This window comes from Vulpes vulpes, chromosome X (genome assembly GCF_048418805.1).
Source record: "Vulpes vulpes isolate BD-2025 chromosome X, VulVul3, whole genome shotgun sequence".
NCBI lineage: Eukaryota > Metazoa > Chordata > Mammalia > Carnivora > Canidae > Vulpes > Vulpes vulpes.
In genome coordinates, this window is record NC_132796.1 from 63,789,071 (window position 1) to 63,815,086 (window position 26,016).

The 26,016-nt window shown below is 38.3% G+C and overlaps 1 protein-coding gene and 1 pseudogene across 1 annotated transcript in view; one reads left to right on the forward strand and one right to left on the reverse strand.

Annotated features, from left to right (window-relative positions):
• The window catches only part of DACH2 (dachshund family transcription factor 2), a 650,145-nt gene that overhangs the window by 408,935 nt on the left and 215,194 nt on the right, over window positions 1–26,016 (forward strand). The gene's annotated exons all lie outside the window — the stretch shown is intronic.
• On the reverse strand, window positions 15,327–15,847 carry LOC112933584 (coatomer subunit zeta-1 pseudogene; annotated as a pseudogene).

Sequence of the window (26,016 nt, forward strand, 5' to 3'; positions counted from 1 at the left end):
ATTGTGCTTTCCTAGAGCCAGAGCTGCCACAATCCATTTAGTCAATGTCTTTGCACCCACCTGCCTGTGAAGGTCTTTCCCTATTGAAGTGAGTCCATAGAGTCTGAAAGAGGTGCCTACTGCTTCAAATGAGCAGACAGCAATGCAAAGTCATATGGAATATAAAAAATCAATAAAACACCACTGAAAAGGAACAAAATAGCATTTTGTTTTGTTTTGTTTACTAAAATAGCCCTAAAGAAATGGATATGTGTGGTTAATTGCCTGACAAATAATTCAAATAGTAGTTGTATAATAATTTCTTTAAGAAAGCTGAGTGAATTATAAGAGAACACAAGTAAGTAATAAAGAAATCAGGAAAACAATACATAAACAAAATGAGAATTTCAACAAAGAGAAAGAAATCTCTTTGGGAATCTGGCAGAAATTCTGCAGTTGAAAAATACAATGAAAGAAATAGGAAATACAGTATAAACATCAATATCAGGCACGATCAATCAGAAGAAAGAAACTGAACTTGAAGATAGGTCATTTGAAATTTTCTAGTCAGAGGAGAAAAGGAAAAAAAATAAAGGGGAAAATAAAGCTACAGGATTTATAGAATACCAGGATGTATTGTTTCTCTCATGCTAATATATGCTTTATGGGGGTTCCAGGAGGAGAAAATAGAGAAAAAAGGTGAGATAAAACTTTTTTAAAGGAATAATTATTGAAAAGTTTCTAAAACTGGGGAGGGAAATTCACATCCATGTTAATGAAGCTCAAAAATATGATCAATCCCAAATGACCACACTTAGATACATTATAATCAAATTGTCAGAGATCAAGGGCAGAGAGAGAGAGTTCAAAAGTATCAAGGGAAAAATAAATTTGCTAAATATGAAGGAACCACCATAAGACTGTAAGTATTTCTGAGAAGAAACTTTGCAGGTGAAGATGGCAGAAGAGTATGATCCCCAAGTCCCCACCAACTTACTTGATAACTTTCAAATCATTGGCCATCATACGGATTCGGCCTGAGATTTAAAGAGAACAGCTGGAATGCTACAGAGAGAAGAGTTTGCGCTTCTATCAAGGTAGGAAGACAGATAAAAAATAAAGAAAAAAAAAAGCATCCAAGAGGGAAGGGGCCCCACCAAGGAGCTGGGCTAAGGCCTGGTGGCGAGAGCCCCCAGGACAGGAAAGTCCAGTCCCAGAGAAGCAGAAACTTTGCCAGTCTTCTTGGACGGAAAGGTGCTCACAGGGAACTCTGGAAGGATCCCAGGAGGGGAAGTGGAGCCCCCAGGTTCCTAGGGTCACTACAGAGGAAGTGCACCCAAGGGGAGAGCACGCCACTCACCATGGGCCGAGCTCCCTAAAGGGCTGGGCGCACGCCCAGCGGGGCCCCAGGAGCAGCTCAGGTGGCAGCTCAGGCGGTGGCTCTGCCCAGAGGGGGCTGGGCACCTCAGGTGCGCGATTTCAGTGGTGCAGGCCCCAGAGCACAGGGCGCCTGGGGACACAGCCCAGAATCCTGCATCACCCCGGGACAGGGGGAGACCGGGAGGACACAGGGCAGCAAGGACACTCCTGCCACGGGTGGCCCCGAGCTGTGCAGATAGGCACCCCCCACCCGCTCCTGGAGCATCCAGGCCCCTGCGGACTAGGAAAATGCAGTAGCTGCAGGAGCTGACTCCAGAGCTGGAGAGCTGGCCACTGCCACTGTTGTTGTTCCTCCTGGTGTCACCTTGTACCTGGGACTGAGCAGGGCCACCAGGGAGCAGGGGCCTCACAGGATGAACAGCTCCCACTTCTGCATGTGGATGTCCAATTTTCCCAGCACCCTTTATTGAAGAGACTGTCTTTTTTCCAGTGGATAGTCTTTCCTGCTTTGTTGAATATTAGTTGACCATAAAGTTGAGGGTCCACTTCTAGATTCTCTATTCTTTTCCATTGATCTATGTGTCTATTTTGTGCCAGTACCACACTGTATTGATGACCACAGTTTTGTAGTACAACCTCAAATCTGGCATTGTCATACCCCCGGCTCTGGTTTTCTTTTTTAATATTCCCCTGGCTATTCGGGGTCTTTTCTGATTCCACACAAATCCTATGATTATTTGTTCCAATTCTGTGAATTATGTCCGTGGTATTTTGATAGGGATTGCATTAAATGTGTACATTGCCCTGGGTGCATTGACATTTTCACAATATTAATTCTTCCAATCCATGAGCATGGAATATTTTTCCATCTCTTTGTGTCTTCCTCAATATCTTTCAGAAGTGTTCTGTCGTTTTTAGGGTATAAAAGATGCTCCGCATCACTTGCCATCAGGGAAATACAAATAAAAACCACAATGAGATACCATCTCATACCAGTGAGACTAGTGAAAATTAACAAGACAGGAAACAACACATTTTGAAGAGGATGTGGAGAAAGGGGGACCCTCTTGCACTATTGATGGGACTGTGAACTGGTGCAGCCACTTTGGAAAGCTGTGTGGAGGTTCCTCAAATAGTTAAAAATAGAACTGCCCTACCACCCAGCAATTGCACTACTGGGGATTTACCCCAAAGATACAGATGCAGTGAAATGGCAGGACACCTGCACCCCAATGTTTATAGCAACAATATCCACAATAGCTAAACCTGTGGAAGGAGCCTTGGTGTCCATTGGAAGATGAATGGATAAAGAAGATGTGGTATATGTATACAATGGAATATTACTCAGCCATTAGAAATGATGAAAACCCACCATTTGCTTTAATGTAGAAGGAACTGGAGGGTAGTATGCTGAGGAAGTAAGTCAATCATAGAAGGACAAACATATGGTTTTGTTCATTCGGGGAATATAAAAAATAGTGAATGGGATTATAGGAGAAAGGAGAGAAAATGAGTGGGAAATATCAGAGGGGGTAACAAAATATGAGAGACTTCTAACTCCGGGAAATGAACAAGGGATAGTGGAAGGAGAGGTGGGCAGGGGGATGGGGTGACTGAGTGATGGGCACTGAGGGGGGTACTTGATGGGATGAGCACTGAGTGCTGTATGTTGGCAAACCAAACTCCAATAAAAAATGTACAAAAAATATCTAGTCAAGTGGCATTTACTCCAGGTATGTAAGAGCTGTTCAATACTTACAAAACCATTGTGGTACATCATATTAATTACAACAAAAAAGGATAAGACCCATATGACTATTTCAATAGATGCACAAAAGGCACATGGCAAACTACAATATCCATTCATGATAATAACCCTCAAGAAAGTCAGTTTAAAGGGAACATACCTCAACATAATAAAGGCCATATATGAAAACCCACAGCTAACACCTTACTCAATTGTGAAAAACAGAGCTTTTCTTCTAAGATCAGGAGCAACACAAGGTTATCCACTCTCCATTTTTATTCAGTGTATTATTGGAAGTCCTTGCCACAGAAATCAAATACAAAAAAAGAGATAAAAAGCAACCAAATTTGTAAGGAATAAATAAAACTTTCACTATTTGCAAAAGACATGATACCATATATAGAAAACTCTAAAGATTCCACTTAAAGAAAACTGCTAGAACTTACAGTTTAATTCAGTAAAGTGGTAGCACACGGTGATAAACAGAAATCTGTGCATTTCTATACATTAATAATAATGTAGTGGAAAGAAATGAAGAAATAATCCCATATAAAATTGCACCGAAAATAATAAAATATCTGGGGATAAACTTAACCTCCTTAGGTGAAAGATCTATACTCTGGTATGTTGACAAATTGAATTTAAATTACAAAATGAGGGATCCCTGGGTGGCGCAGCGGTTTAGTGCCTGCCTTTGGCTCAGGGCACGATCCTGGAGACCCGGGATCGAATCCCACATCGGGCTCCCAGTGCATGGAGCCTGCTTCTCCCTCTGCCTATGTCTCTGCCTCTCTCTCTCTCTCTGTGACTATCATAAATAAATAAAAATTTAAAAAAGAATAAATTAAAAAATGAAATATCTATACTCCAAAAGCTAGAAAACATTGATGAAAGATATTGAAGATGACACAAGTAAATGGAAAGTTATTCCATGTTCATGGATAGGAAGAATCAATACTGTCCATTAAAATGTCCATACTACCCAAGGCAATCTACACATTTAATGCAAACCCTATGAAAATACCAACAGCATTTTTGACAGAAGTAGAATGTATAGAGTTCTGTGAAAAATGGTGGAGGAGGAGGAACCTAAGCTTAATATTGTCCCTTGAATACAACTAGGTAACACCCACATCAGTATAAATAACCCAGAGAACAACATGAGGACTGGCCGAACAAGCTCCACAACCAAATGTAGAGAAGAGACCACATCAAAGAGGATAGAAAGGGTGGAGACACAGTGGGGAGCTAAATGAACTTGTGGGTTATTTCTGGGAGGTAGCCATGGATTCAGAGAAGGGAGAAAAATTTTCCTCCCTGTGTGAGGAAAATTCCCATAGTATTGGCTCTGACAACCAGAGGGGCCAAATTTCATGAGTTCTTACAACAGCAGTAATTAAAGCCTGGGATGTTAAAAATCAGCAGGCTTGGCTCTGGGAGAGCCAGAGAAAACTGAATTCCTGCCTCTAAAGAAACACAAAAACTTTGTGAGATACAGCATAGAAATAGCAATTTGAAAAATACCTGGAATATATGGAAGTGTTAGTTGGTAATAACAAAGCATGTCCCAGAGTGACAGTTTTCATTGGGAGACTCCTCCAGGAATGAAGGAGTTGGCAGGCTCCACTCCCTTCCCCACCTCCAGCATATACACCCTAGCATAAGCATTCACGTTGTAATTTAGTTACACAGCACCCCACCCCCTCTAGGTGGGCCTGGCTCAGTGCCTGTGTTATGGGCCCCCTCCCCTGTGAGACCCATGAAAACATTGCCATGCCACATCTCTCAATTGCACAGTTTGTCGGGCTTCAACCTCATGCCAGTGGTCAGTCACCTTCTGCTGCTGATGCCACAACTTGCTAAAATTGTGAGCCCCATTCATGTACTTTGTGAATCAGACCCCAGCTAATCCTGGTCTTGACAGTGGTGGCATGATCCCCGTAGAACAGGACTGGTGCAGAAAACTTGCAGGCTTTGTGTGACCCACCCACATTCAATTTGCAGATCATCCCTCAGCTATTCTAGGGTCAGCAGCAGATGCATATCCCCTGTGGAAGAGGACAGATGCACAAAATGCATAGACACTATGTGCCCTGCCTGAGTGGCCCTAGATGGCCCTAGTCTACATGTATAGCATCTGTGAGTCCCCTGTGGAAGAGGACCAGTGCACAAAACTAGCTGGCACAGTGACCTCCATCTGTGTGCACTTTGCAAAGCAGACTGGGCTGGTCCTGGTATCCAAAGCAGAGACACACCCTCTCTGACAAAAGACCAGCACCATCTTGTTAAAAGTGTAAATCACACCCACTACTTTCAAGAGCAGGAGATATAGCTGACTTTCCTAACATAGAGAAACAGACACAGAGCGATAAACAAAATGAAAAGACAGAGGAATATTTTCCAAATGAAAGAACAGAACAAAACCACAGCAAGATACCTAAGTGAGATATAGATAAGTAATATGTCTGATAGAGAATTTAAAATAATGATTATAAGAGAGGGGAAGAGAGATGATGGTAGAGCAGTAGGAAGAACCTAGGCTTATCTTGTCCCATGAACACTGTAACTATCAAACCATTCTAAATACCCCAGAAAGTAGTTTAAAGACTGACAGAACAAACTCCATTCTAAAGGGAGAGCAGAAGACACATCGAAGGAAGTAGGAAATATGGAGACACGGTTTAGGGAAGAAACAGTATGTGCTGAGGAGGAGTGGGAGTCTTGGTCACAGAGAGGGGTGAGAGACAGAGGAGCACACAGGGGAACACACAAGAAGAACATTTTCCCAAAGCCATTGGCTGGGAAAAGAAGAAGGGCTTATTTTTGTGAGTTCTTGCAGCCACAAGGGCTTAAAGACTAGAGTTTTAAATGTCAGAGGGCATGGATGGGATATAGCCCTGAGGGCACTACCATATTCCTGAAGAGATAAAGAACCTGTGGCCAGAAGCCATGGAAACAGTTATCTGAAGTATGCCTGGGACACATAGTGGGGACACTATTCCCTCTGTTGGAATGCAACCCTGAGAGGAAGCATCCCAGATGTCTCTCTAAGGACAAAGGGAGATGGGCATTATCATTTTCCTGCCTTCCCCCTCAGCATAAAGTGGGAGCCACCTGACAGAACCAATGTAGCACCCTCAGTGACTGCCTAATTTGACTAAACCAAGTACCACACCCCTTTGCTCTGGGTAGACTGACTTTCTCAGTCAAGACTGCTTCATTCCCAGTGTGTGGGTCCTATCACCAAAAGACCAGCAGAAACTCCTGCCTACACCACGTATCCTGACCAGAGAGTTCTACAGGGCTTCAGTTCTAATGAAAGTAATATCAGTTCTTATTCCACAAGCAGACAAGAGTAAACTTAATTAAAACTCTCCATATTCTAGCCAAAGACCAAACACTGCTCACTGCAGTCAATGAGAAACTCTGCAAACAACTGACCTGAAGGATAGAGCAGCCTGAACACAACAGCAGTATGCATGCAAAACATAACTAAGACAATCCCTGAAGCACCAGCCTCTGGAAACTATATGACCTTTTTTTCATAAAGACATTACTCTCACAAGAAGGACATATAATGGGATTTTCTGACACAAAGAACACAAGACACAATGCCAAGATGGAGAAATTCATCCCAAATGAAACAAGAGATCTAAATGAAATAGATATAAGTAACATGCCCGATGGAGAATTTAAAGCAACAATCATAAGGATGGATACTCACTGGGATTGAGAAAAGAATGGAGACTTCAGGAAGGTCCTTATGACAGAGATAAAGGAGTTAAAAATAAATATTCAGAAATGATAAATGTGATAACTGAGTTTGGAAACAGGCTTAGTGCAAAGGACACAAGGCTGGTAGAATTAGAGGAATGAATAGTGATATGGAAGTTAATAAAACTGAACAATAGAGAAAGAAATATAGAACACAAGAATAGCCTTAGGGAACTCCGTGACTCCATCAAACATAACAACATTCGTATTATAGGAGTCCTAGAGGAAAAAGAAAGAGATAAGGGGACATAAAACATATCTGAGGAAATAATAGCTGAAAACTTCCCTAATCTGGGGTAGGAAACAGACATACAAATCCAGGTGGCAAAGAGAACTCCCATCAAAATTTAGAAAAGCAAACTCATATCAAGACATATGGAAATTACATTTGCAAAATATACTGATAAGAAAGTATCTTAAAATCAGCAAGACAAAGAAATCCTTAACTTACAAGGGAAGACGCATAAGGCTAGCTGGGGATTTCTCAACAGAAACTTGGCAAGCCAGATGGGAGTGGCATAATATATTCAAAGTGCTGAATGGAAAAATCTGCAGCCAAGAATATCCTGTTTAAAAAAGCTATTATTCAGAATAAAAAGGAGAGATCAAGAATTTTCCAGACACACAAACACTAAAGAAGTTTGTCATCACTAAACCAGGCCTGTAGGAGATATTAAAGGGTCTCTTTGAGTGGAAAGTAGAGACCAAAAGTGACAAAGGCAAAAAAGGAACAGAGAAAATCTCCAGAAACAATTATAAAACAAGTAATAAAATGTCATTAAATACATATCTATCAATAATTACTTTAAATATTGGGCCTCTGGGTGGTTCATTCATTTAAGCATCCAGCTCTTGATTTTGGCTCAGGTCATGATCTCAGGGTCATGGGATTGAGCCCTGTGTTGGGCTCTGTGCTGAGTTTGGAGTCTGCTTAAGATTCTCACTCTTCCTCTCCCTCTGCTGCTCCCCAACTCGCAATCTCTCTCTTAAAAAAATAATTACTTTGAACGTTAATAGACTTAATGTTTCAATTAAAAGACATAGAGTATTAGAATGGATAAATAAAAAACAAGAACCATCTATATGCTACCTATAAAATATTCATTTTAGGTCTAAAGACACTTGCAAATAGCAAGTGAAGGGATGGAGAAACATTTATCATGCAAATGAGCATCAAAAGAAAGCTACAGTAGCCATATTTGTATCAGAAAAAAATAGACTTTAAACCAAAGACTGTAAAAAGAGGTGAAGAAGGGTACTATATCATAATAAAGGGCATTATCCAACAAGAAATTTTAACAGTTGTAAATATTTATGCACTCAACATGGGAGTAGCCAAATATATAAATCAATTAGTAACAAATATAAAATAACTCATTGATAATAATATAATAATAGGAGAGAGCATTAAGGCACACTTACTTCAATAGATCACCTAAAGAGAAAATCAACAAGGAAATGATGGCTTTTAATGACACACTGGACAATATGGACTTCACAGATATATTTAGAACATTCCATCCTAAAATAGCAGAATACACATTCTTTTCCAGTGCACATGGGACATTGTCCAGAATAGATTACATACGAGATCACAAATCAGGCCACAATAAGTACAAAAAGATTAAGATCACACCATGCATATTTTTGTTCCACAAAGCTATATAACTTGAGGCCAACCACAAGAAAAACTGGAAATACCACAATACATGGAAGTTAAATAACATGCTATTAAACAATGAATGTGCCAAACAGGAAATGAGAGATGAAATTTAAAAAAAATAGAAACAAATGAAAATGGAGCAAAACATTTGGGATGCAGCAAAAGCAGTCATAAGAGGGACATATAGAGGGACACCTGGGTGGCTCAGCGGTTGAGCATTTGCCTTCAGCTCAGGTGTGATCCCAGAGTCCTGGGATCGAGTCCCACATCGGGTTCCCTACATGGAGTCTGCTTCTCCTTCTGCCTGTGTCTATACCTCTCTCTCTCTCTCTCTCTGTGTCTCTCATGAGTAAATAAATAAGATCTTAAAAAAAGAGGGATGTATATAGCAATATAGGTATATGTTAAAAATGAAGAAAAATCTCAAACATCCTAACTTGCACCTAAAGGAGCTAGAAAAAAAAGAAGCCTAAAGCTATAAGAAGGAGGAAATTATTCTTTAAATGGAGCATAAGTAAATGCTCTAGAAACAAACAAAAAAGCAATAAAAAAGATCACTGAAAGGAGGAGCTGGTTACTTGAAAAAAATAATGAAATTGATAAATCCCTAGCCAGATTTGTAAGAAAGAATAAAGGATCCAAATACATAAAATTACAAGTGAGAGGAGAAATAACAACAAATACCACAGAAATACAATTATAAGAGGATATTATGAAAAATTATATACCCCAAAATTGGACAACCTGGAAGAAGCAGAAAAATTCCTAGAAACATATAAACTACCAAAATTTAAACAGAAAGAAATAGAAAACTTGAATAGACCTATAACCAGCAAAGAAATTGAATCAGTAATCAACCCCCCCCCAAAATCATAAGTCCAGAGCTTAATGGTTTCAAAAGTTGATTCTAGCAAACGTTTAAGGAAGACTTACTATTCTCAAACAGTTCCAAAAAAGTAGGAAATAAAGGAAACTTCCAAATTCCTTCTATGAAACCAGCATTACTGTGATATAAAAATCATATAAAGATTCCACTAAAAAAAGAAATTACAGGTCAATATCCCTGATGAATGTAAATGCAAAAATTCTTAATAACATACTAGCAAAGTGAATCTAATATTACATTAAAAGAATCTTTCACCACAACCAAGTGGGATTTATTCCTGGGCTGCAAGTGTGGTTCAATATTTAAAAATCAATCAATGTGATATATCATATTAAGAAAAGAAAGGAAAAGAACCATATGAACCTTTTAATAGGTGCAGAAAAAGTATTTGACAAAGAACAGCAAACACTCATGATAAAAACCCTCAACAAATCGGGTTGGAGTAAACATATTTTTTTTTTATTCTTTATTTATGATAGTCATAGAGAGAGAGAGAGAGGCAGAGACACAGGCAGAGGGAGAAGCAGGCTCCATGCACGGGGAGCCCAACGTGGGATTCGATCCCGGGTCTCCAGGATCGCGCCCTGGGCCAAAGGCAGGCGCCAAACCGCTGCGCCACCCAGGGATCCCTGGAGTAAACATATTTTAAAATAATGTAGACCATAAACAAAAAATCCACAGCTCATATCATTCTCAGTGGGGAAAAACTAATTTTTTCCTCTACAGTGAGGAACAAGAAAGGGATGCTCACTCTCACTACTGTTTTTTACATAGTAGTGGAGTCCTAGCCACAGCAATTCCACAGCAAAAACAAATAAAAGACATTTAAAATGACAAGGAATAAGGAAAATTTTCACTATTCACAGAAAACTCAATACTCTATAGAAAACCAAAAAGACTCCACCAGAAATTGCTAGAACTGACATGAGAATTCAGTAACGTTGCAGGATAAAAGTCAATTTACGGAAATAGGTTGCATTTCTATACACTAATAATGATGCATCTGAAAGAGAAATAAAAGAATCAATCCCATTTGCAATTGAGCCAAAAACAACGAGATATGTAAGTATAAATCTTAGCAAAGAGGTAAAAGACCTACAACATGGAAAGTTAAAACACTGATGAAAGAAATTGAAGATGATACAAAGAACTGGAAAAATATTCCTTGCTCAATGATTAGAAGAACAAATATTGTTAAAATGTCTGTATTACCCAAAACATTCTACACATTTAAAGCAATCCCTATCAAAATACGAACAGAATTTTTTACATTGCTAGAACAAACAATCCTAAAATTCTTATGGATGCACAAAAGACCCTGCATAGCAAAAGCAATCTTGAAAAAGAAAAGAACAGCTGGAAGCATTACAATTGCAGACTTCAAGTGATATTACAAAGCTGCAATGACCAAGACAGTATGATACTGGCACAAAAATAGACACAGGTTAATGGAACAGCATAGAAAATCCAGAAATGAACCAACTATATGTTCAATTAATATTCAATAGAGCAGGAAATGAGATCCAATGGGAAAAAGACAGTCTCTTCAAGAAATGGTGTTGGGAAAACTGGATAGCAACATGCAAAAGAATGAAACTGGGCTACCTTCTTACACCATACAGAAAAATAAATTTAAGATGGATGAAAGATAAATGTGACATAGGAAACCATTAAAATTCTAGAGGAGAACATGGGCAGTAATGTCTTTGACATTGATTGCAGCAGTTTCTTTCTAGATATGTTTCCTGAGGAAAGGGAAACAAAAGCAAAAATAGACTACTGGGACTTCATAAAAATAAAAACTACTGTACAGTGAAGAAAACAATGAACAAAACTAGAATCAACCTATGGAATGGGAGAAGATATTTGCAACTGACATATCTGGTAAAAGATTCTTATCTTAAATATATAAAGACATTCTAAAACTCAACACCCAAAATACAAATAATCCAATTAAAAATAGGCAGAAGGCATGAATGGATATTTTTCAAAAGAAATTATACAGATGGCCACCAGACATATGAAAACATGCTCAACATCATTCGTCATCAGGGAAATGCACATCCAAATTACAACGAGGTATTACCTCACCCCTGTCACAGTGGCTAAAAACATTCAGGAATACAAAAAAACAGTATCTCTTGTCAAGGATGTGGAGAAAAGAGAATGGTGCACTTTTGGTGGAAAATGAAACTGGTGCAGCACAGATGTTGCTCAAAAAGTTAAATATAGAGCTACCCCATGATCCAACAATTGCACTGCTAGATATTTACCCAAAGAATACAAAATTCTAAATTGAAGGAATAAATGAACCCTGATGCTTATAGAAGCATTATTTACAGTAGCCAAAATCTATAAAAACGCCAAGTGTCCATTGACTAATGAATGAATAAAGAGGAAACAGTAAAAAAAAAAAAAGAGGAAACGGTATATATACCCAATGGGATATTACTCAGCCACAAAAAGATGATATCTTGCCATGTCATTTTCAATGACATGGATGGAGCTAGAGAGTATTATGCTAAGCAAAGTAAGTCAGTAAAAGAAAGACAAATACTATATGATATCACTCATATGTAGAATGTAAGAAACAGAAGAAAATGAGCATATGAAAAAGGAGAGATACAAATCAAGAAATAGGCTCTTAGCTATAGAGAAAAAACTCATGGTTTCCAGATGGGAGGTGGGTGGAAAAGTGTATTAAATATGTGTTGGGAATTAAGGAGGGACCTTGTTATGATGATGACCAGGTGTTCTATATATTCAAGTGCTAAATTCTATATATGAAACAAGTCTTACATTGTATGTTAGCTAGCTGGAATTTAAATAAAAACTTAAAAAAAGAGAAAATAACAATCATAAGAATACTTGTTGGACTTAAGATAAAAATGGAGAACATCAACAAGACCCTCAACAAAGAGTTAGAAAACAAATAGTATAACAAACCAGAGATGGAAAACACACTAAATAAAAATTAAAATATGCTAGTTGGAATAAAGAGCATACAGGTAACAGAAGAATGAATTAGCAACCTGCAGGACAGAGTAATGGAATGTAATCAAGTCATAACATTCACATTATAGTTTTCCAATAGAAGAATATAAAAAATGGGGCCGAATTTTTTTTATAAAGATAGAAGCTGAAAGCTTCCCTAATCTGGTGAAGGAAAAAGAAATCAAGTTCCAGAAGGCACAGAGTCTCCCCAAGAAATCATCCCAAGTAATTCCACACCACAACCCATAGTAATTAAAATGGTAAATATAGAGGTAAAGAGAGGATTTTAAAAGCAGCAGAAAATAGATTTACATAAAAAGGAAACCCATAAGCCTATCAGCATACTTCTCAACAGATATTTTGCAGATCAGAAGGCAGTGGCATGATATGCTCAAGGTGTTGAATGAAAAAAAAAATCTGCAGCCAAAAGAGTGCTCTATTTAGCAAGGCTATTATTCAGAATAAAGGGAGATATAAGAGTGCTTCAGACAGACAAAAAGCAAAGGAGTACATGACCACTAAACCAACACTGGAAGAAACATTCAAGGGGACTTTCAGTAGAAATACCATAAATAAGAATAATAAAAAAGGCAAGAAGCACAAAAGCAAGAAAGTAAGTATATCTGTAAAATTCAGTCAATGGACTCACATAAAAAATGAAATAAAGTATGACACCATATACCTAAAAGGTAGGGAGAAGAAACCTAAAATATTGTTTCAAATTTAAGTGAGAATCATCTTAATATAAACAGCTATATGCAGAATATGTTGTATACAAACTTAATGGTAACCACATATTTAAAACCAGTAATAGATATTGTAAACATGAAGAGAAAGGAATTCAAGTATATCACTAAAGAAGGCCAACTTATGGTGAGAGAAGAGAGCAAGAGAAGAAAGCAACAGGGAAGTTCTATAAAACAAACCACAAAAACCCCACAAATTTTCAATAAATTCATACTTGTAAATATTTACTTTGAATTTAAATTGGTCAAATGTTCCTATCAAAACACAAAGAGTGATGGAATGGATATAAAAATGACCTATCTATATGAGACCTAGAAGAGTCTCTAGGTATATGACACCTAAAGACACCTGCAGATTGAAAGGATGGAGAAGCATTTATCATGTAAATAGATGTCAAAAGGAATCTGGAATACTTATATTGGATAAACTATAATTTAAAACAAAGACTATAACAAGAGACAGGGAAGGGCACTATATAATAATAAAGGGAACAATCCAAGAAAATATAACAATTATAAATTTTTATGCTTCCAACATGGGAGCACCCAAATACATAAAACCCAAATACATAACAACAAATGTAAAGGAACTAATTTGATAGTAACACAATCATAGTAGGGGACTTTAGCACCCCACTTACATCAATGGACAGATTATCCAAAGAGAAAACCAACAAGAAACAGTGGCTTTGAATGACACACTAGACCAGTTGGATTTAATAAATATATTCAGAACATTCCATTCCATTTTCTTTTATTTTTTATTTTATTTTATTTTTTATTTTATTTATTTTATTTTATTTTTTGGACAAAGAAATCTAGTTTATTCCATTTTGCACAGAGCAGTCTATGAATGTGGCTATCTCCTGACTCTATAAATCTGACAAAAAATGCCCCCTCAAATATGCCCAGTTATTCGCCCCACTTCTGTCTTGGAGAACTGGCAGTGGGTGGGATGGAAGGCTTAAGTCTCAAGAATGTCTTTTTGAGATATTTTTGTGGGAAGTTTTGGGTCAAGAGGAAAGATTAGACTCAAGAGTGGGTGTTACATCTTCCATCTTACTGGGGAAATCCAAATCCCAAAGGTTTTCTGAAGAAAGGCATCTTTCTCAGTGACCTAAGGAAGAAAAGAGCCCAGATCTACTACCTGGATGTAAGACTAAGGCAGAGAGAAGATAAGGTTAAGTGGCAGAGATTGCAGACCCAAGACAGAGGAGTGAAATGCATGTGGGGGAGCAAAGTAGACAAAGCCCAGAGGCCCCATTCATAAGTCCCACCTCCTCCCCAGTTCTGAGCAAAGACTTCTTCTCAAGACTAAAATGGAGTTTTAGTTCATGGACTGGCTTTGCTCCGGGGCACAATAAGGACAAGCCAGGCAAAGATCTTATGGGTAGTGAAGGTGGAGAGTCAAGGTAGTGGACCAGGAGACAGACACCCACACAATGAACACTCACAAACCATAGTGGTTTTGAAGCTATAAGGCAGATTCAGGGTAAAGAATGCAGCTGTGACTGAAATACAAAGTCTTATAAGCCCTATCCAACAAAATGTAAATCCCTGCTTCTACTCTGTCCCCTGCCCATGAGCTATTCCTGATCTTTTTTCCAAGGCTGGAGGACAGGGCAGTAAGAAGGAATGGGAGGAGATGCTGAGGCTGCAAGTGGGGCTGTGGCTGAGATTGGATATGCCACCCTTACTCATCCTATAGAAAAGAATTCTCTCTCTCCCTCCCCTCGCTAACATATGGGCTGTTGTGATGAAGGGCCAGTAAAGGCAAAGGGAGGAAAACACTCAGCACATTTTTTTTCCTCCTGCTTTAATCTCAAGTGTAACTGCAGCAACATGAGTTGAGAAGAAAATGTGAGGGGTAGGAGAGCATGAGAGTATAATCCAGCGTAAAAAGGAAAAGGGTGCTTCCCCTACCCTATATTTGAATCTGCTGGGAGCTTTACTCTCAGACTGAGAGTAGATAAAGTGAGATAGAATAGAAAGCATACATGGGGACTTGGAGGAGCAATCACAGACAGAATGGAGATTTAAGTATCCCTTATGATCCCTGAGATGATCCTGAGAGCATAAGTTGGGGGACTGGATGAGAAGTCATAACAACATGTGGATTTTTGAGGGGATGAGGAGCCAGGAACAGTGAGGTCTTCACTAAAGGAGTGACCACTTGATCTATTCTTTGGCTGATTGAAGCACCTGAAACATGGTCTGCTCTGTAAGGGGGACATCTTCACCCCTTACTGCCATCCGGTGTACCACTTGCTGGGAATCACTCTCTAGGATCACCCTTCTATCTATGATTTCATCCACAGCCAAGAAGAGCCCCTCTAAGTTCTCCAGCAGAGCTTGCTTTTCTACATTTTAGCTCAGCATCTGGCTCAATTACTCAAGGGGCAATTCATAACAGCCATGAGCATCAGCTCATTTTCATAGGAGCTGCCTATCACATAGAAATAAAAATTGATACTGCTTTTGTATATTACTGTCAGGCCTTCCAAGAGGGTGATTTCACTGTCAGTCCGACGGGTCTTGTTGAAAATATTCTTCTCAAAGGCCTTTTGCTCCTTGAAAATGGTGTAGGTAGAATTTGGCAAAAACTTGATCTTCATCATTTTCCAGAATCAGAATGGCTTTGGAGTATACAGGGAAGGTTCCAAAATCAATGCTTCCATCTTATCCCACAGCTGGACTGAACATTCCATTCTAAAACAGAAGAATGCACATTATTTTCAAGTGCACAGAGAATATTCTCCAGAATAGATCATATAATAGGCCACAAAACAAGTCTCAACAAATTAAAAAAATCAAAGTTATATCATGTGTCTTTTCTAACCATAATATTACCACGAAAGAATCTAGAAGACATGAACAGAAATTTCCCCAAAGATACATACACACAGCCAACAAGCACATGAGAAAATGCTCCACATCATTTGCTATCAGGGAAATACAAATCAAAATCACAATGAGATACCACCTCACACAAGTGAGAATGGTGAAAGTTAACAAGACAGGAAACAACAAATATTGGAGGAGATGTGGAGAAGGGGGAACTCTCTTGTACTGTTGGTGGGAATGCAAACTGGTACAGGCACTCTGGAAAAGGACAATCATCATATGATTTCACTCATATGTAGAATATAAGAAACAGTGAAAGGGATTATAAAGGAAAGGTGGGGAACTGAGTGGGAAAAATTAGAGAGGGAGACAAACCATGAGAGACTCCCAACTCTGGGAAACAAAGGATTACGAAGGGGAGGTGGTGGGGTTGATGGGGTAACTGGGTGATGGGCCCTGAGGAGAGCACGTGATGGGATGATCACTGGGTGTTTGTTATATGTTGACAAATTGAAATCCAATAAAAATATACCAAAAAGAAACAATTTCATCTATAATAGCAACAGAAAGTATTAAATATTTAGGAATATACTTAATGAAAGAGATAGTAAAATTACAAAATATTAGTGAAGAAAATTAAAGAGGAAACAAATAAATGGGAAAATATCTCATAGTCATAGATCGGAAAATATTGTTAAAAAGTCCATATTGCCCAATGTGATCTACAAAATCAATTTTGATTCTTATCAAAATTCCAATGGCATTTTTCATGAAAATAAAACAGGAAATTCTAAAATTTTTATATAACCACAAAATATCCAGAATATCCAAAGTATGGTTGAGAAAGAAGAAGAAAGCTAGTGACAGCACAGTGCTTGATTTTAAAATATAATATAAATCTTTCAGAATCAAAAAGTGTGGTACTGGCATAAAATCAGACCCATAGACCAATGGAGCATAAGAGCACAGAAATCAATCTATGTATTTACAATAAACTGACCTTTAGCAGAAGTTCTGCAAACACAAAATGGGAAGAGGATAATCTCCAATAAATATGCTGGTAAATGAGTTATCCATATGAAAAATCATGAAGTTGAACCATTATTTCACATGATATACAAAAATCAACTCAAAATGGATGAAGACTAAAATGTAAGACCTGAAAAAAAAAATAAAACAACTAGAAGAAAATATAAGAAAAAAAGCTTCTTGACATTGATCTGGGCAATGACTTTTTTGGTTATGATACCAAAAACACAAGCAACAACAACAAAAAAATAGACACATGGGATTTCCTAAACCTCTAAATCTTCTATATAGCAGAGGAAATAATTAACAGAGTAAAAATGCAACCTATGGGATGGGAGAAAATATTTGTAAATTATATATCTAATAAGGGGCTAAAATTCCAAATATATAAGGAACTCAATTCAATAGCTAAAAGAAACTCCAAACAATCCAGTTGAAAAATGGGCAATGAACCTGAATAGCCATTTCTCAAATGAAGACATACAATCACCAACGGGTATTTTAAATGATGCCCTACTTCACTAATCATTACAGAAATGCAAATCAAAACCACAACATATCATCTCACACCTGTTAGAATTGCTATTATCAAAAAAAAAAAAAAAGATAAGTATTGACAAGGTCGTGGAGAGAGGGAACTCCTGCACATTGTTGGTAATGTAAATTGGTAAAACCATTGTGGGAAAGAGTATAGTGTTTGTTTAAAAAATTCAAAATAAAACTACCTTATGATCTAACAATGCCACTACTGGGTATGTGTCCAAAGAAAATGAAATCAAGACCTCAAAATGACATCTTCATTCCTGTGTACACTGTGGTATTGTTCATAATAGCTAAGGTGTGAAAGCATTTTAAATGTCTTTCTAAAGATGAATCCATAGAGAAAAATGTGATATATACTGGAATATTATTGAGCTATAAAAATGCAAGTCCTTCCATTTCCAATAAATGAACATGGAGGATGTCATGCAAAGTGATAAAACTATAGGCAGAAAGGCAGGTACAACATGATCTTGCTCACATGTGGATTCCAAAATAGTGAACTCGTGGAAGCAGAAAATAGATGTTGGTCAAAGTATACAATGCTTCAGTTATGCAAGATAAAGTTTTTGAGATCTGATGTACAACAATGTGACTATAGTTAACAATACTGATTGTTAACTGTAATCAATACTGATTACAAAATTGAAATTTGCTAAGATCTTAAGTGTTTCACTACAAAACAAAGAAAATGGTAATTATGTGTGAGGTGACAGACATGTTCATTCACTTGATTATAAATTATTTCATGATTTCAAAATGTATATGTACATCAAATTATCAAATATTAAAGTATTACTAGATATATTTATTAATATGATAAATATATAATATTAAATATATATAATTGTATTTGTCAATTATAATTCAATAAATGTGAGAAAAGTCTGCATAAATGAAATCTCTACTCACTGAAAAATAATAAGCTACAGTTTCACAGGTGATCATTTCAAATGGAAATTCATATCAAGAATTTTGGATCTGAAATTGTTTTTGATAATCCAAGGACTAGTGTGTCTTTGAAACTCTTTGGGTATCTGTCTCAGGATGTAAATTGGTGATGTTATTTAATTTGTTTGAGATCAAATGCTATGATTGATTTTTCCTTTTGATTTCCATGGTTATAAACTTTTGATTTACTTTAGTGTCTTCCAAGAAGTGAAGGAAGCAGGTATGTATCGACAAGGGAGATATCAATTAGCAGCATTTAGGATCCAATTAATGTTAATGGGCATGGTCTTCCTGAATTTTTGTGGTTCAAGTAGAAATGGAAAATCAGACATTTAAACCAAAGGTAAGCTAGATATTAGAGAATCACTAAGGCTCTATTCATGAGATAAGTACTGGATCCAATTAGGTCAAGAAAAATCAGTCAATGCAGTAATAATATTCAGTCAAGTGGGTTGTGAAGTATTATATAAGGAGAGCATATTGAATGTTTTATGTGATTTGTGTGGTGACCTAGATGCCGAGCATTAGATTATGATCTATGGTGGTTATCTTCAGCTTCAGTTGCACATAGTTCCAGTGATGTCTTTGACGTGACTCGCAAATGATAGACATGTCATAAGAGTCCAGTATGTGAGTGAAATGAACAGTGTGGATAATGACCATTAATAAGACTCCCTATAAGAGATTATTCTTGAATATAATTCTTTACTAAATTCAGTTTTAATCCATAATGTATAACATTCCAATAATAAAAAGTCAATATGTTAATACAATGGGGAGAAAAGACAAAAATGACTGGCTTTCAAATGCTTACGATCTAGGAAAATAAATATAAAAATGAATTAATGTATAGTCAATGGAATGTTTTAAAAGCAATGAGACGTACAAAGTACCACGTGAAAATAGAGAAAAGGGAAATTCTTTATGAATAACAGATTCAGAAAGAAAATCCAAGAGTAGTGTGTGACATTAGAAGTGGTCTTTGAAGGATCTGAAAGTAAAAGTGAGAAAAATGGATGGCCCTGAATGATGTAAGGAGATTTTACAATAAATTACCCAGGGCAGTCATTTTCCAATAGTAGTTCTCAGAACTCTCAGCCTGTCTCTAGGAATTGGGTAAGAGTTGAGGATTTGGCTTGAGGAAATATTATGTTTAATAACTGGAAATTTTGGATTAATTACATTCCTAGATTAATTATAAAGCACATGTTATTTACAATCTACTGGCAAGTATTTTTTAAAATTAAATTTTAGAGTACTAAGTGGTTTGAAATAATTAAGTGCCACACCTTCACACTACAGATGATGTATGGTCACACAGCTAGATAATGAAAGAGTGACACTGATCTTTCTGTTATAACATTATGCTCTAATGTTTGAATTGATTTTACAGTATAATCTAAGATATATAATGGAATTTCTTTCATTATCATTGAGTCTCAATCAATAAGTGAGAGATGGAGATGCTGCTGATAAAGGAAACTGTCCTTAATTTGGCCCATCCAAAGTTCTATTTACAATGTAAATACTAGGTCTCAGGTCAGACTTGACCTGACCTCAGGATCTACTGTAGACATTACTATTTTGATTATATCTCTGAGGAGTTTTCTTTTTGATAATATATTCTTTCTCCTAAATTAAGTGTGTTATAGAAAAGAAATGTTTGAAGTTCTGAAATTGGATCCAATTAATCAAGCCTTAAACTATGCTAGACCTGCAAATAATGAAAATGATTGAAAATGATTTAGAACTTTCATTTTTAAGTATGATCTTGGCTCTCAAATAAATCTGACTGAATCTTTCTTATTTTTCCCTAATGGGCAGCATTTGTTATTATAAGGTAAATTTTTAAACAAAAGTAAATAATCTCTCTTCCCATTTATCTGTATTCATGTGAATATTTTATTTTAGAAAAAGATTTTTGGCACTGAAGAACCATTTTCACAGTGACCCATATAACAAGAAGACTCAAAAAAGGGGGAAGTTTTTTTTTCTTTTCTAATTTCAGATCCTTCTGAAAGGATCAAATCAAAAACATGCTATTTTTTTAAATGCCATATTGTGGCAAGCTTGCTATCCAATTTCATCATTGATATTAGCTGCTAAATACCCAGAAAGCAAAGTATGACAGCTGTAAAAATATTCAATATTCAATTAAAATGCTGTGTTGGTGTTATCTAGTTATTTTAATAAGTCATAATTTATTTTCTCTGCACATTTCTTATAACTTCTAATTCCAATCCTCCCATTGCCTGCTTGACTACAGCCATTTAATTGTGGAATTATTGGCTTTTATTTATTTGTGGTAGGTTTTATCAAAATGTGGAGTGAAATATCATCTTCGTCATACATAAATGTAACATTTTCCTAATGGGTACGAGATCAGTCATTGCATATTATGCTCTTCAAAACACAACTAGATATTCACAGAAAACATATTCCAAGACCCAAGGTAATTTCCAAATCTATTGATGTATCTTGAAATAAGTAGGACAAAAAGCCTGTATTTAGTTGAGATGTTTGAATGTGAGTGAATAGGAATTTCCCTTCTGTGAATTCTTATATCTCCTGTTTGGTTAAAATTGGTATTTTTAGATGACTCTGTAAGAGAAGAAAAAGAAAAAGGAAGCAGTGATAATAGAATTATTAAGATGAGACATAAAAAGGAAAAACAAACATAGGTGTTAGAAAAATCTTAGGCAAAAGCAGTAGTTTCTCTTCTGAAGACAGACCTACACTTTCTTTGATTTGAGATTTTGTTTAATAGCTTCTCTAATGGCTGCACCATGACTCTGCATCAAGATTTCAGCATGAATAAACAACCTGTTCGTGTTTCATTTAGCTCCAAATGAGAAATTCTGTCTTTTATTGTTTTAGGAAATTAGTCTGTGTATTATTGCTCCTGGAGCTTTATAATTAATCACTAAAGGTTATGGCTATGGAGAGTTGGTGGGAAATAGATGCCTGAATGATTATAATTGTAGCTGTCAAATCAGAAATATAGTTATACAGCAGCAGGTCATTTTTTTTCCATAACAAAGACGTTGAGTGTTGCCCATTTAGAAATAAATGGAAGTAGAAATAAGCAGAGTATTTTTCAATTACATTGCTTATTTCAGGAAGAACTGTGCACAGTGACTTCACTTCCTCTGGAAAATCCAAGATGATAATCATGTAAATCTTTATCCTCTGAGTCCCTGATTATTCTGAGTTTTTTAAAAAAGATTTTATTTATTTATTCATGAGAATACACAGAGAGGAGAGAGAGAGAGAGAGAGAGAGAGAGAGAGAGGTAGAGGGAGAAGCAGGCTCCATGCAGGGAGCCTGACGTGGGACTCGATCCCAGGTCTCCAGGATCACGCCCTGAGCTGTAGGCGATACTAAACCGCTGAGCCACCGGGGCTGCCCGATTATTACAAAAGTTGGTTTAGGTTCTGAGCAGATGTTGAATACTTTACCTTTTAGAGAATATATTTTATAGTGGAAAGAATCAAAGTATATATGGTGGATTAACTTGCAAAGTTGAATTAGAAAATCCCGAAGTTACCTTCATTTTCTATGTTATCCAAACACCTCTTTAGATACGGAGCAAGATGGTTCTAGAAAGTCAAGTGAAGCATGTTTGTTATTAGATCCTGATACCAAGAACTGGTTTTAGATGGCTTTTCTCATAGAATTGTAAACTTTGGGTACTTTATCAATCTTACTTTGATGCCTATGGCCCAGTAAAAGGAATACAAGCCAGAGGACCCTTTGTTTTTTATTTTTTTTCCCATTATTTAAATTTAAATTCAATTAGCCAACATACATTACATCATTAGTTTCAGATGTAGAGTTCAATAATTCATCAGTTGCTTATAACACCCAGTGCTCATCACACCACTTGCTATCCTTAATGCCCATCATTCCCTTACCCAATCTCCCCATCCACCTTCTCTCAGCAACCCTCAGTTTGTTTTCTATTAGTTAAGAGTCTCTACACTCAACGTGGGTCTAAGACTCACAATCCCCAAGATTAAGAGTCACATGCTTTACTAAATAAGCTAGCCAGATATCTCCAGAACCAATTGTATTTTTTAAAACCCTTCTAAAAACTTATTCCAGGGGGAGGGGCAAGATGGCGGAAGAGTAGGGTCTCCAAGTCACCTGTCCTCAACAAATTACCTTCCAATCATCCTGAAAATCTACGAATTCGGCCTGAGATTTAAAGTGAGAAGAGTTCGCGCTTCTATCAGGTAGGAAGACGGGGAAAAAGAAATAAAGACACAAAAGGCCTCCAAGGGGGAGGGGCCCCGCGAGGAGCCGGGCTGAGGCCGGGGTGAGTGTCCCCAGGACAGGAGAGCCCTGTCCCGGAGGAGCAGGAGCTGCACCAACCTTCCCGGGCGGAAAGGGGCTCCCCGGGAATTGGAGCAGGATCCCCAGAAAGGCGGGGATGCCCTCGGGCTCCATGGGACAGTAACAGAGGAACTGCGCCCCGGGAGAGTGCACCGAGCTCCCTAAGGGCTGCAGCGCTCGGCGGGACCCGGAGCAGCTCGGAGGGGCTCGGGTGGCGGCTCCGCGGAGGGGGCTGCGGGGCTCCGGGAGCAGCTCAACGGCGGCGGCTCGGGCGGAGGAAGAAGCTCCGCGGAGGGGGCGGCGCGGCTCCGGGAACAGCTCGGAGGGGCTTGGGCGGCGGCTCCGGGGAGGGGGCTGCGGGGCGGGAGCACGAATCCAACAGCGCAGGCTCGGAGCACAGGGCACCGGGACACAGCCCAGGATCCGGCCTCCCCCGGGACAGGCAGAGGCCGGGAGGGCCCAGGACAGCAAGGACGCTCCTGCCTGGAACTGAGCAGATCAGCGGCCCCGCCCGGGAGCCCCCAGGCCCTGCAGACGGAGAGCCCCGGAGTTACTGCGGGAGCTGACTCCAGGGTCCCAGAGCTGCCCCCGCCACTGTGGCTTCCTCCCGGGGCCTCACGGGGTAAACACCCCCCACTGAGCCCTGCACCAGGCAGGGGCAGAGCAGCTCCCCCAAGTGCTAACACCTGAGAATCAGCACAGCAGGCCCCTCCCCCAGAAGACCAAGGAGACGGACCAGTTCTAAGGGAAGTCAAGGGACTTAAAGTATACAGAATCGGAAGATACTCCCCCGTGGTTTTTTTGTTTGTTTGTTTTTGTTTTTTTTTTTATTGTTTTTGTTTTGTTTTGTGCTTTTTTTTTCTTTCTTTCTTCTTGATTTCTGATTGCTTCCCCCACCCCCCCTTTTTTTCTTTTTTTCTCCTTTCTTTCTATCTCTTTCTTTTTCTTCTCTTTCCCCCCCCCTTTTTTCCTTCTTCTCTTTTTTCTTTTTCTCTTTTCTTTCCTTCTCTCTCTTTTTCTCCTTTTCCCAATACAACTTGGTTTTGGCCACTCTGCACGGAGCAAAATGACTAGAAGGAAAACCTCACCTCAAAAAAAAAAGAATCAGAAACAGCCCTCTCTCCCACAGAGTTACAAAATATGGATTACAATTCAATGTCAGAAAGCCAATTCAGAAGCACTATTTTACAGCTCCTGGTGGCTCTAGAAAAAACCATAAAGGACTCAAGAGACCTCATGACTGCAGAATTTAGATCCAATCAGGCAGAAATTAAAAATCAATTAAATGAGATGCAATCCAAGCTAGAAGTCCTAACGACGAGGCTTAACGAGGTGGAAGAACGAGTGAGTGACATAGAAGACAAGTTGATGGCAAAGAGGGAAACTGAGGAAAAAAGAGACAAGCAATTAAAAGACCATGAGGATAGATTAAGGGAAATAAATGACAGCCTGAGGAAGAAAAACCTACGTTTAATTGGGGTTCCTGAGGGCGCCGAAAGGGCCAGAGGGCCAGAATATGTATTTGAACAAATCCTAGCTGAAAACTTTCCGAATCTGGGAAGGGAAACAGGCATTCAGATCCAGGAAATAGAGAGATCCCCCCCTAAAATCAACAAAAACCGTTCAACACCTCGACATTTAATAGTGAAGCTTGCAAATTCCAAAGATAAGGAGAAGATCCTTAAAGCAGCAAGAGAAAAAAAGTCCCTGACTTTTATGGGGAGGGATATTAGGGTAACAGCAGACCTCTCCACAGAGACCTGTCAGGCCAGAAAGGGCTGGCAGGATATATTCAGGGTCCTAAATGAAAAGAACATGCAACCAAGAATACTTTATCCAGCAAGGCTTTCATTCAAAATGGAAGGAGAGATAAAGAGCTTCCAAGACAGGCAGGAACTGAAAGAATATGTAACCTCCAAACCAGCTCTGCAAGAAATTTTAAGGGGGACTCTTAAAACTCCCCTTTAAGAAGAAGTTCAGTGGAACAATCCACAAAAACAAGGACTGAATAGATATGATGACACTAAACTCATATCTGTCAATAGTAACTCTGAACGTGAACGGGCTTAATGACCCCATCAAAAGGCACAGGGTTTCAGACTGAATAAAAAAGCAGGGCCCATCTATTTGCTGTCTACAAGAGACTCATTTTAGACAGAAGGACACCTACAAGCTGAAAATAAAAGGTTGGAGAACCATTTACCATTCAAATGGTCCTCAAAAGAAAGCAGGGGTTGCCATCCTTATATCAGATAAATTAAAATTTACCCCAAAGACTATAGTGAGAGATGAAGAGGGACACTATCTCATACTCAAAGGATCTATCCAACAAGAGGACTTAACAATCCTCAATATATATGCCCCGAATGTGGGAGCTGCCAAATATTTAAACCAATTAATAACCAAACTCAAGAAATACCTTGATAATAATACACTTATACTTGGTGACTTCAATCTAGCTCTTTCTACCCTGGATAGGTCTTCTAAGCACAACATCTCCAAAGAAACGAGAGCTTTAAATGATACACTGGACCAGATGGATTTCACAGATATCTACAGAACTTTACATCCAAACTCAACTGAATACACATTCTTCTCAAGTGCACATGGGACTTTCTCCAGAATAGACCACATACTGGGTCACAAATCGGGTCTGAACCGATACCAAAAGATTGGGATAGTCCCCTGTATATTCTCAGACCATAATGCCTTGAAATTAGAACTTAATCACAACAAGAAGTATGGAAGGACCACAAACACGTGGAGGTTAAGGACCATCCTGCTAAAAGATGAAAAGGTCAACCAGGAAATTAAGGAAGAATTAAAAAGATTCATGGAAACTAATGAGAATGAAGATACAACCGTTCAAAATCTTTGGGATGCAGCAAAAGCAGTCCTGAGGGGGAAATACATCGCAATACAAGCATCCATTCAAAAACTGGAAAGATCTCTAATTCAAAAGCTCACCTTACACATAAAGGAACTAGAGAAAAAGCAACAAATGGACCCCACCCCCAGCAGAAGAAGACAGTTAATTAAAATTCGAGCAGAACTCAATGATATCGAGACCAAAAGAACTGTGGAACAGATCAACAGAACCAGGAGTTGGTTCCTTGAAAGAATTAATAAGATAGATAAACCATTAGCC